Source organism: Ciconia boyciana, chromosome 28 (assembly GCF_034638445.1).
Source record: "Ciconia boyciana chromosome 28, ASM3463844v1, whole genome shotgun sequence".
In the NCBI taxonomy this organism is placed as follows: Eukaryota; Metazoa; Chordata; class Aves; order Ciconiiformes; family Ciconiidae; genus Ciconia; species Ciconia boyciana.
The window spans coordinates 175373-187959 of record NC_132961.1 but is presented as its reverse complement, the minus strand read 5'-3'; positions in this window follow the sequence as shown (position 1 = coordinate 187959).

Sequence of the window (12587 nt, the reverse complement as noted above, 5' to 3'; positions counted from 1 at the left end):
TTGAGAGTAACAGGAGGACAAACCGGCCCGTGATTTGATACTGCGTGGGCCACAGCTTGTCGAGTGTTCTCTGCGTTTAGACTGGCCTTTTAGGCAAGCTGTGGTTTGCCTTCTGGGCAGCACAATGCAGGTGACGCTTCTGTGCAGCGTATTCAGCTTTTTGGAGATGGCCCCAGAGGGCATGGGAAACAACTGCTTCTTTGCAGGAGTATCGGTTTAGAGTATTTTCATCAGTCTGTTTTGGTGTGCGAATCTGGGGAGGAGAGCAGTCTCTAACCGACCTTTCCCCCTGCATGGAGAAATACCACTATGCGATCAGAGCATGCCATATGTCCCAACTCCCATAGTGTGCTGCGGATCCTTGTGGTTTTGGGCATAGGCTGACCCTGATCAGGAGGGTGACCAGTTAACCAGTCACCAGATCCAAAAGGCATACAATCCTCAGACTACACAAGTGGGTTTCTTGCCTTGCTGCAGGCTGCATGGAGCACGTACAGGGCTTCTGACTGGACCCCCAGGCATCCCCAGCTCATTAACAGCCGCATCTTCTATTCCCTCCTTCACCCTTTATCTGACGCTCCGCTTTCCTGTCCTTTGTCTGGTAGTTTTTCCCTTTGTCGTCTCACTAGTTTAACACTAAGCCACCTAGTTTTCTCCTTTTGTGGTCTGCCATCTCCAAGAGTTTCTCACTTTGTCACATGGTTAGTTTAACCTCAAGCCAGGGCTGGTGAAGACAGTGGTGAATGAGAGCTTCTGTAAGCAATGAGACAACAGACACCATCAAAAAACCTCTATCCTCTCCCCTGCCCACCTTAGAAATCTCTAGAAATCTTTAAAGGCACACATAAGGAGCAGCTTAGGCACTCTTCAACTCCATCAAACCTTGGTTGGGATGCCACTGTGATCCTTATGTTTAGAGAAGACTTGTCTGAACGACACTTCAAGCTCTCTGTCTCTTAGGCTGTAGATGAGGGGAATGAAGAAAGATGTTAAGACAGTAGAGAAAACAGAGCCTATTTTGTTTGGATTTCCTACTCTGATAGCATCTGCTAAGCAACACACAATCTTAAAGTCTGTTTACAATTGTAATGTCAAACAGCAATCAGATGAGAGGAGCAGGTGTAAGCATCTTTTTCTTCCTGGTGCCGAAAGAGATGTCCAGAGTGGAGGAAAGGATGTAACTGTAAGATGCCAGAAACTGTAGAAACGTGAAGAGAGGATCTCTGGAGAACTCGGCAGTGTGGCCAGTGTAGTAGCATCACAGGATGATGATGAAGGATTACCACCAGATGACACTACAACCGGTAAATTTTGTTACCAACACAAGAAGTTAGTTAGTGACAGAAACACTCGGTTAGCTTCACATCTTTTTTCATATCCAGCTCTCAACTTAAAGCCCCGACAGGAAGAACAGAAAGATGAAAAGGAGGAGCAGGAGGGAAATGAGGAGGAGATGGAAAAGGAAGACAAAGCAAAGGAGGATGAACATGAAGATGAAGAAGGAATAGGAGCAACAAGAGCAGGAGGAGAGGAAAAGGAGGAAGAGGAATAAGAACAGAAGAACAAGAAGATAAAGAGGATGAAGGCCAGAAGGAGGAAGAGGAGGAAGAGGAGGAGGAGGAACAGCAGCAGGAGGAGGAGGAACGGAAGGAGGACAAGGGACATGAACAGGAAGAGGAAAAGGAGGAGGAGGTGAAGGCAGGGGAGGCAGATGGAGAGGAGGAGGAGGAAGAAAAGGAGGAACAGGAGGAGGACAAGAAAGAGGAGAACTTGCCTACTGGGGGCAGCAGTCAAGGGCCCAGGTGGTGTTCTCGCAGTCCTGCCAGCGAGGGGCAAGGGTGTGAGGAGAAGGGCCCTCATAGGACAAGTCAGTAATCGGCTGCGGAACCCGTGTTGGTGACAGGGTTTTAGGTTCTGTGACCCTGTTGGCAGGTCAGCCTCTGCCTGGGGAGAGAGGATACACCTCACTAAGCGGGGCAAAGCTGTTGTTGCCAACAGGATGGCTGACCCCATAAGGAGGCCTTTAAACTGAGAAGGGTGGGGAGGGAGAGAGCAACCAGCGGTCCTGTGAAGGAGTGACAGACAGGATCGCTGAGCAAAGGCCAGGGAGTCATGTGACGGGAAGGGATCACCACATCAACAACAGAGGCTAAAGCGGGGTCACCTCCAGCACCTGCATGTAAGCACAGAACTGCCTACAAGACACCACTATGAAGAAATCCCCCAAACCCTCTCTGAGAACGTAGCACGTGGGCAGGCCTCTCTAAAATGCCTGGACACGAGTGCAATCAGCATGGGGAATAAACATGAGGAGTTAGAGATCTGTAGACAATCCAATGAAGGACCACGGAGATGATGAAGGGACTGGAGCACCTTGCATATGAGGAAAGGCTGAGAGAGCTGGGACTGTTTAGCCTGGAGAAGAGAAGGTTCAGAGGGGGATCTTATTAATGTATTTAAATACCTGACAGGAGAGTGCAAAGAGGACAGAGCCAGGCTCTTTACAGTGGCACCCAGTGACAGAACCAAAGGCAACAGGCACAAACCGAAACACAGGAGGTTGCCTCTGAACATCAGGAGACACTTTTTCACTGTGAGGGCGACTAAGCACTGGCGCAAGTTACCCAGGGAAGCTGTGGGGTCTGCATCCTTAGAGATATTCAGAAGCTGTCTGGACAGGCTCTTTAGAAACCGGCTCTAGGTGTCCCTGCTTGAGCATAGAGGTGGGACGAGATGATCTCCAGAGGTCCTAGCCAACCTCAACCTTTCTGTGATTCTGAGGTAAATGAACAAGAAAATGAGGAGGAAGTGCAGGAACAATTGGAGGAAAAGGAATAGGAGGATAAAAAAACAGGATGAGGTGGAGAAAGAGAAAAAAGAAGCAGAGGAGAAAGAGGAGGATGAATATGAACACGAGGAACAAGAGGAAGAGGAGGTGGAGAGCAAGGGGGGGGGGGGAAACCAACCAATTTTTAAAAAGGAGAAGAAAGGGGACTATAAAGGATAGGAACCGGAGAAAGAGAAACAGGAAGAGGAGGAGGAGGAAAAGGACTAACAGGAGGACCACAAACAAGAGGAACAGGAGGAAGAGGAGGAGTAACCGGAAGAACTTGAGGAAAAGGGAGAAGAGGAAAAGGAGAAAGAGGAGGAACAGGAGGAACAGGAGGAGGGAGGAAAAAAAGATGGCAGAACAGGAGGAAGATGAGGAGAAGGAGGAGGAAGAACAGGAGAAACGAGGAGAAGGAGCAGAACACAGAAGAACAAGATGAAGAAGAGGAGAAGAAGGAGCAGGAGAAGGACGACTTGGACGATCACAAACAGCAACAGCAGGCGGATAAGATAAACAAGGGGAACAGGAGGAAGTGGAGAAGGAATAGGAACAACAGCAGGAAGAACAGGAGGAGGACCTGGAGGAAAGAAGGAGGAACAAGACAAAGACATGTACAAAAATGGAAGAGGAACAGTAGGAGAACAAAAAGGGAGAAGGAACTGGAGGTGGAAGAGGAGGGAGGAAAAAAGAAAGGAAAAGGACGAGCAAGAGAATGGGGACGAGGAGGAACAGGTTGAAGAGGAGGGAGGAGGCAAAAAAAGAAGGAAGAGGAGGAAGAGCAAGAGGAGGAAAAGGGCAAGAGAAGGAATATGAACAAGAAGAGGAGGAGGAGGTGGAGCAATATGTTGAGGCAAAGAAAATATGGAAGAAAAGCAGGTAGAGGAAGAGGAGAAAGAGGAGGAAGAAGAGAAGGAAGAGGACAATGATGAGGACAAGGAGGAATGGGCAGAGAAACAGAAGGAAGAAGCATGAGGAGGAGGACTAAGAAAAGGAGGAAAAAGAGAAGGAGAAAGAAGGCAGGGGCGAGAGCAGGAACTGGTAGAATCAGAGGAAATACGGCAAAAGGAGGAAGAGGAGGAACAGGAAGAAGATGAACAGGAGGAAAGGGAGGAACAGGAGGAGGAAGAAGAGGAGGAACAGAAGGAGCAGGATGGAACAGGAGAAAGAAAAAAGGAACAGGAAGAGAAAGAGTTAGATAAAAAGAAAGAGGAGGAGGAGAAAAAAGAGAGGAGAATGAGGAAAAGGGAGAGGAGGAAGAGGAGGAGGAAAAGGAGGAAAAGAAGCAGGAGGAGGAGGAGGAGGAAGAAGAACAGAAGGAACAGTGGCAGGAACAGAAAGAACAGGGGAGGAAGAGAAAGAACAGGGGAGGAGTTGGAAATAATAGCAGAGGAAAAGAAGGAGGGGAAGGAGAAAGAAAAGGAGGACAATGAGCAGGAGAAGGATGCAGAATAGGAGAAAGAACCAGAGGAGGACAATGATGAACAGGCAGAACAGGAAGAGGAGGAGAATAAACAAAAGTACGAGGAGGAAGGACAGGAGGAAGTGAAAGAGGAGGAGGACGGGGAAGTACAGGAGGAAGAAGAAAAAGATGACAGAGGAGGAGGAGGAGAAGGATGAAAAGGAGGACGAGGAAGAGGAACAGGAGGGTGAAGAGGAAACTGAGGAAAAGGATGAGGAGGAGCAGCTAGAAAAGGAGGAACACTAGGACAAAAAGGAACCAGATTAGGAGGAGGAGGAAGAACAGCAGGAAGAGGAACAGCAGGAGCATGAGAAGAAAGAAAAGGAGAAGGGTAGGGAGGAGGAGGAGAAGGAGGAGGAGGAACAGGAGGAAGGCAATAAGGAGGAGGAGGAACAGAAGGAGATAGAGGAGCAAAAAGAGGAAGAGGAGGAACAGGAGGAGGAACAGGAGAACAGGAGAAACAGGGAGAGGAACAAGAGGCACAGGAAGACAAAGAGTTGGAGGAACTGGTTGAGGAGGAGAAGTAGGAAGAGGAACAGGTCGAGGAGGAGAAGGAGGAAGAGGAAGAGAAGGAATAGGAGGTGCAGAAAGATGAAGAACAAGAGGAGGAGGAGATGCAGGAGGAACAAATGTTGAAAGAAGAGGAGAAGGATAAAGAAGAGAAGGAGGAGGAAGAGGAGAATAAAGATGAGGAAGAAGAACATGATGAATAAGAAAACCAGAAGGAACAGGAGGAGGACTAAGAACAGGAGGAAGAACACAAAAAGGAGGAGGAAGAACAGGAAGAAGGACAGGAGGAGGAACAGAAGGAGGAGGAACTGGAAGGAGAACAGGAGGAAGAGGACCAAGAGGACCCAGAGGAAGAAGACTGGAAGAAAAGGAGGACAAGGAGGAGAAGGAAGAGGGTGAGAAGGAAAAGGAAGAACAGGAGGACCAGGAGGTGAAGAAGGAGGAGGAACAAGAGGAGAAGAAGGAGGAACAGGAGGAGGAGGAAATGGAGGAGGAGGAGGTTTGAGAAGAAGAGTAAAACGAAAATAAGGAGTAGGAGCAAGAAGAACAGGAGGAGGGACAAGAGGAACAGGAAGAACAGACAGAGGAGGAGCAAGAACAGGAGGAGGAGGAAGATAAAGAGGAGAAGGAGGAGACAAGAGGAGGAGGAAGAGGAATAAAAGGAGCAGTAACTTGAAGAAGCAGTGCAAAACCAAGAAAAACTGGGATGAACAGAAGGAGGAAAAGGAGGCAGAAGAACAAAAGGAACAGGAGGAACAGGAGACAAAAGGAAGAGGAGCTGGAGGCAGAAAAAGGAGGAGGAGGAATAAAGAGACAAGGAGGAGGAGGAGGAAAAGTTAAGAGCATGAGGAGGGAAAGGAGGTGGAGAATGAGGAAAAGCAGGAGGAAGAGGAGGAAGAAAAGGAAGAACAGGAGCCACGGGACGAGGAGAAGGAGGAGCAGAAGGAAGAGGAAAAGAAAGAAATAGAGCAGAAAGAGGAGGGGAGGAGGAAGAACAGGGAGAACAGGAGGAGGAGGAAGAACAGGAGGAGGAGAAGGAAAAGAAGGAGGAACATGGGGAGAAGGAGAAAATTGAGGAGCAAGAGGAGGAAGAAGAACAGCAGGAGGAGGTGGAAGAACAGGATGAAGTACCAGAGAAGGAAGAACAGGACGAAGAAAATGAGGAGGTGGAAAAGGAAAAACAGGAGGAGGAAGAGGAGGAAGAAGACAGCAATAGAGAATTAATAGAGTCATAGAATCGTAGAATCAGAATCATTTAGCTTGGCCAAGACCCTGAAGATCATCGAGTCCAACTGTTAACCTAAAACTACCCAGTCCACCACTAAACCAGGTCTCTAAGTGCCACGTCTACGTTTCTTTTAAATACCTCCAGGTCTGGTGACTCAACCACTTTCCCTGGGCAGCCTGTTCCAGGGCTTGATAACCCTTTTGGTGAAGACATTTTTCCTAATATCCAATCCAGACCTTCCCTGGCACAACTTGAGGCTGTTTCCTCTCATCCTATCACTTGTAACCTGGGAAAAGAGACCGACACCCACCTCGCTACAACCTCCTTTCACGTAGTTGTAGAGAGTGAGAAGGTCTCCCCTCAGCCTCCTTTCCTCCAGACTAAACAACGCCGGTTCCCTCAGACGCTCCTCACAGGACTTGTGCTCTAGACCCTTCACCAGCTTCTTTGCTCTTCTTTGGATGTGCTCCAGCACCTCAATGTCTTTCTTGTAGTGAGGGGCCCAAAACTGAACACAGTATTTGAGGTGCGGCCTCACCAGCGCCAAGTACAGGGGGACGATCACTTCCCTACTCCTGCTGGGGATTCACTAAATCCAAGCCTACCGGTGAAGCCATTACTCACAGGAGCCGTTCCACATCGTGGCCATCACTCCTCTCGGGAACAGGCGGGAAAGCTCTCGATGACAAGGCCTGTCAGGATGCGCTCCAGAAACAGAAGATCAGTGCAAGAAGATCCCCATCACCTAATCGCATAGAAGTAATTCTAGCTCAATGAAAGGATTCTTGAAAATTAAACACACAGAACAGCACCCGCCATCAAAATTCTTTCAGTGGTAGTTGTAACTGCTGCAGAGCTGCAGGCTGACGACCTTACCATCACTCTCACAGGACCCCAAAAGAAATAATAACTGGCAAACAGTAACTCTACCCATAGCCCGTATCTATCTAGCCTTCAAAGGTAGAATAGCTCAGCCTACCGCTCTGGAGGCATAGACCAGCCTATACTTATACCCTGTGTCTACCTACTCGATGATCTGTCCAGAAAGTCAAACCAGAATTACCTTTGAAACAGGATGGAACTAGGCGGGGGAGGGGGGAGAAAGAAAGAAATTGCTGGAAGAAAAGGGAAAGTATAGGCACACAATTAAAAAAGAAAGGAGCCAAGTTATCCCGAAGGCCAGCTCAGCCCAACTCACTTTCGCTGGTGAAAAGTTGTACAGCTTGGAGGAAAAAAACCTGACTTTGGTGCTGGGATGCACACAGATGTCTGAGTTCAGATCTGAAACAGCAGAAAAACCCGGACACGGCTCCTTTTCACTTTCCTCATACCTGTGTGCATGCCGTGACTTCCTCGTTTCCCTGAAGTCCTCCCAGACTAACAGGGAAGTGGCTTCTGTCCAGCCCATGTGCCATGAAGGGAAACAGTTTTGACCACTAAGGGAGTAGCAAACAACTACATCTGCAGAACCAAAGGGGAAGCCACACCTCGGCTTTGGAGATGCCCAAAGCTGCCCTGAGCCCCAGGAGCCCCTGCCGCCCCAGCATTTGCTTGGCCCTGAACCTCTGTGGGGCCTGCTAGCACTGGGGAGCCCCAGGGACAGAAGCAAAGGACAGTGCTCAGCCCCCGTGGGGAGAGTGGTGGGGAATACGTCCTTCCCTCTGGCCACAGGAGGATGCCCTAGGCCACGCCAGGACAGGGCATCTCTCCTCCTGACCGCCCGGGGAAAGGCGAGGCCTGAGGAAGGCCTCGCAAGCTGCTGGGCTCAGCATGGGCAGTGTGACCAGGGGCAGAGCCCTGTCTCCTGACACCTGCTGGCACGGCTGATGCGAGCGGCTCCTGTCACGCAGCTCCTCCTGCCCAGGGCTGTGGCTGCAGCACAGACAGATCTGCACTTTCAGAAAGACTTGCCAATCCAGAGCAAATCCAGGGAAGCTCCCCTCCTGGCAGCTCCCCTCCTGTCCTGTCCTGTCCTGTCCCCTCCCCTGCCCTCCCCTGCCCTCCCCTCCACCCTTCCTCTCCCTCCCTCCCTGAGCAGGCCCAGACCCCAGGAGCAGACCGAGGCACGGCACAGCTGTGCACACACCTTGCGCTGCTGAGAGAACCGCTCCTGGTGCAATGGCCCCACTTGAAGGCTGTCTCTCCGCAGGCCCAGTGTCCCGGCTGGCTGAGGAGCGGCTGTGGTGTCCGGGGGGGAGCGGGTACAAGGCGGCTCTGTGAGGAGAAGCCCGGGCTGCCTGTGCCCGCCCGGCCAACGGCTGCGCCCTTGGCCACGGCTGAGCCAATCAGCGGAGCCAGAGGTGGCCTGTCAGTCACAGCCAGGCTGGGGCGGGGCCAGAGGGGGCAGAGACTGAGCAGCCTGAGGAGAAATGGGTGAGAGGGGCGGGGGGCAGCTGGGGCGAGGGGGGGCCAGGGCCAGGGCCAGGGCCAGGGCCAGGGCCAGGACCAGGGGTGCTGCAGGAGCAGGAGCAGGTATCTCGCAGTGTGGGTGGGCCTGGGAGGAGGGACCTGGAGACCTCATCTCCCACGGGCCCCACCATGGCCCAGTTCACCAGCCCTGGTCCGAGTGCTCAGCCCCAGGGACGACCCCACAACCAGGGTCAGAGCAGCTTCTGCTGCTGCCCCAAAGGTCACCAGCCCGAGGCCTGGCAGCTGGAGGTCAGTGTTTCATGTCCGCAGGCCAGGGGAAGGTAGAGCGGCCTCCTCTCCAAGAGGTGGCTCCAAGCTTTGGAGCAGGCATGCTCTGGTGGGGTCAGAGCAGGTGCCTGTGCTGTCCCCAGGCCTTCAAGTGGGTCTCGTGCTCATGAACAACCCCATCTCTGTCGACAGCCTTTCATAAATGGGGATTTGCAGACATGGAAGTTGTTTCTCCCTCCGGGTAAGAGCATGCACCGGGGCTTTGTTGTCAGAGAAGCAAATGGGGAGTGCTCCTGGTTGGCTGCAGCTCCCTTGGCGGATGCTTGTGGCCCTCTCTTGGCCCCAAGGTCTGATACGTGCCTTTCCCCCCACCCAAGCTGTGCTGCCAGCTTTTGGGAAATGGGGGTACAGAGGGTGGATGGTTTTACCACAGCCAGGAAGTTCCAGTCAACCTGTCAGGGATTTTTTTCTTCCTGGTTCTTGCAGTAACAAGTTTTTGGGTTTTTTTTTAAAATGTATTTTTTTCCAAGGAAACTTCACCAGGGAAAGTGCAGCATTTAGCTCTGATTGTTCCTTGTGTGGATTGTATCTGTCCTCAGCCAGGCACACAGAAGCTTTCAGACGAGGAACGGGACTGTTCCAGGGTGTAGCGAGCAATCGGGATCCCAAGCCTGTTTTGTTGAAGGCAGTCAAGTGAAAATGTGCGGTTAGAGCTGTCTGCGTTGCTTCCCCTTTTGATTGCAGTGCTCCCCTCTAGTTCTGTGTAATACTCACTTCTACTAGTCACCTTCATCAGGTTTAAATTTCTGTAAATTGATGCTACGCTTTGCAACTGTTTCCACTTGATTCTTCACAGATTTGAAAACTCCCTGTTGAGGTCTCTCTACTTTCTTCTCCCCCCTGTCCCGCAGACCGTATTTGACTGCAGGGGCTGCAGAGTCTGTGTTTCCTCCCTGTGGTGAGGAAAATATGGACATGAAAAAGAAATGGGTAGTGATTCTGAAAAGAGCCCTTTCTTTGTGCTCATTTTCACATTCAGTTGCCTGTTGTGGGTTCTGAAATGATGTGAGTTAGTTGGAGTGTTTGCAATCCCTTGTTGGCATCCCTGTGCTCAGGAGGTGCATCAGAAACTCTGGGCATTGCTTAGACAGACAAGTAACCGCAGCCCCTTCTGAAAAATAGCTCGTGGGTGAGTTAGTTCCTAGGCCATAACAGAAGGGTTTCTGTTTGCATCTGCAAGAACTCAGGAGCAAAGCCTGCTGACGGGAAGCCTCAGAAGAAAGGGAAGACTAGAGAGAGAAGAGGAGATCAGTAGAGTTCCTCTGCTTTACCCCAGGTGGTGTCACACCTCCTGGCACGGTGACTCTGGGTGGGGGTGCTCTCAGGGTTTTTTCTAACCTTTTCCAGTGCTCACCACCAGAGAGCTGACGGCCCTGGGGGAAGGACGGCACCCCTCTTCTTTGTGCACCCCAGGATCTTGTCACGCTGCCTAACCTCCTGCACAAACAGAAGTGGCCGATAGCGGACTCTTTCAAGGAGGCTGGTGTGGGCACGAGGAAGATCCCGGGAGCAGACTTCATTCAGGTCATCAAAGGGGTATGTAGGGAGCAGAATGGGAGTGGACTGCTGCCACTGCCGTATGTCCTTGCATGCAGACGCGGGGTGGTTCCAGTGGAGGAATTGGTGGCGGTTTAGCAAGGGGCCCTTTGTCTTGTCTTACCCTCAGGGGACGACTCCCACAGTCTGGAAAGCTGGAGGGGAAAGGGAGGGCACGGAGTTGAGAAGTGGGATGTCACGTAGAGCAGGTTGTGGGAGTGAGGGTATCCCTGTATCTCTGTATCCTCGTTGACGGGAGATGCCAGAGTGGATCCAGAATATGGTTCCCTGCGACCCTATAGCAGCCTATAGCAGAGTGGCCAGGAGGAGAGTTCTGGGGAGGAGCTTGGAAGCCGGGGGATGAGTGCAATGCTGCGGTCAGCCCAGTGGCAGGAGAGAGGTTATTCCGGCCTTCGGGTTGGGCTCAACATGTGAAGCCTGAGGTGTAACGTCCTGTACTAGATTTTGGTAGTTAGCATTGATCGTCCAGCCGATCAAAACCAGACCCTTTCTGCAGCTGTTGGCAGCAGCTGGAAAACAGAGGTTCCGAAGACCTTGCTTTTGAAAAGCTAACCTAGAGCAGAAGGCTTGTCATGGTACCTGCGTTGTCTTTAACTGCAGTTTTCACATCTTTGAGAGAAGAGGCATTTGGCTGCCCGTTTGTAGCCCTGACTGTTTTGCAGATTAAACACAGTTTGTAAGCATGGAAGAGAACTGGACATGGGCAAGCAAATGCTTCGGGCAACTGCAAAGTAGAGATGGGGGTAGTAGAAATATCACAGAGATGAATGTTCTACTCTATCAGTAGAGTAGAAATATCACAGAGATGTGATATTTCTGTCAGGATCAAAAGCTAAAGGATGTTTCCATTCAATGAGCTGAGTCTGCTGGGAGCTCCAGTCTCCAAAATTCCAAACCCCATGTGTTGATCAGTGGTCAGCCCTGTTTCTTTCTGCTACTCTCCAAGAGAGTTTCTCTGGGCTTTTTCTTTGGTTGGTGTTTAATCTCTGGTAGGTGTACAAGCTCAGTTCCATCAACCCACTTGCAAACCTGCCACTCGCCCACCTTCTGCTGGGGGCCAAACCAAAGGGATGAAGCCTCGTGCTCGTACCAAGCCCGAAGCAAAGTTAAAGCCCTGAGAAGTTCCCCCAGTCAGGCCTGAGCCAGAGTGCAGTTATCTAAGCTGCGATGAGACGGAAGAGCCTGGAAAGCAATTCATCGGCAGGAGGCGATGGAAGAAGGTAGAGTGTATGTGGCACCCGGGATTAAGTGATGCGCGCACTTTCGTGTCTGGCTCAGTAGTGTGCTTGCACGTTGACTAAGCCCCAGTTGAGAGCAGCAATTGTTGTTACTAATCGTGGGTGCCAGAGTGCCGTTCCTCCCCGGTGCATTAATTAGTCTTTTGTGTATGTGCAGGGCCTTGATAATGCTACTGTGTGGGCACCATGTATGTGAATGGCAGGTTTTCTGCGTATTTGTGACTGATCTTTCTTGTTTCTTTTAAACAGGAAAATCTTGTTATGTACTCTCGAGGAAGTAAAGAAATGCAAAGAACCGATGAAGAAAGAGGTGCCAATCAAGGAGGGAGTGTAGGTTAGTTCTGGTTTTAAATGTTCTTGACTGTGTTGTGGCCAAAAGCCGTGTCTTAAGCAATTGAAATGAGCTGAACTACTGAGTATTTTTTGTCCCAGCTACAATTCTGTATCGCTACGACTTTACCAGCCATAGTCATGGACTCTGAGCCTGTCCTGTAGTGAGGTCAAAGCAGGTATTAAAAAAAGAAAAGTGTGCTTTTCCAAAATGCTGACGAGACTGAAAAGAGCAGATGGCTGTGGGCAGGTGGGAATGCACAGAAATGGGCAGCGTCCCTCAGAATGAGGAACAGTGATGTGGGTAGAGCCGTAGCACGACCGTTTGTCATGTCCTTGAGCAGCGCAGCAAGGATTTTGAGGCAGCAAGGCCAGGTGCCGGGGGTGTTTGAACAGCTCCTCCCGAGCACGGAGATGGGCATGGGAGAAGACAGTGCTGTTCCTGTTGGTGTGTAGCAGGTGGCAGTCAGTGGAAGCTGCTCTCAGGACACGTACTTAGGAGCTGTCATCGTGGTGCTTGGTGGGAAATAACATGAGGGAGGAGGCAAAGTCATGAAAGGCTGTATTAACTCTATGTGCAAAGTGACGGAAACAACTCCCGGGTGTTAAGGAGGCTGTTGGTTGTGATTAAGGCAGTGAGTGAGATGATCCTTGTAGGAGCTTTCTGAGTGGGTCAGAAGGGGGCGAGACTGGACGTAAGGCCAGAAAAAGCTGTGGCAGTAGTTGAGCCGATCAGAA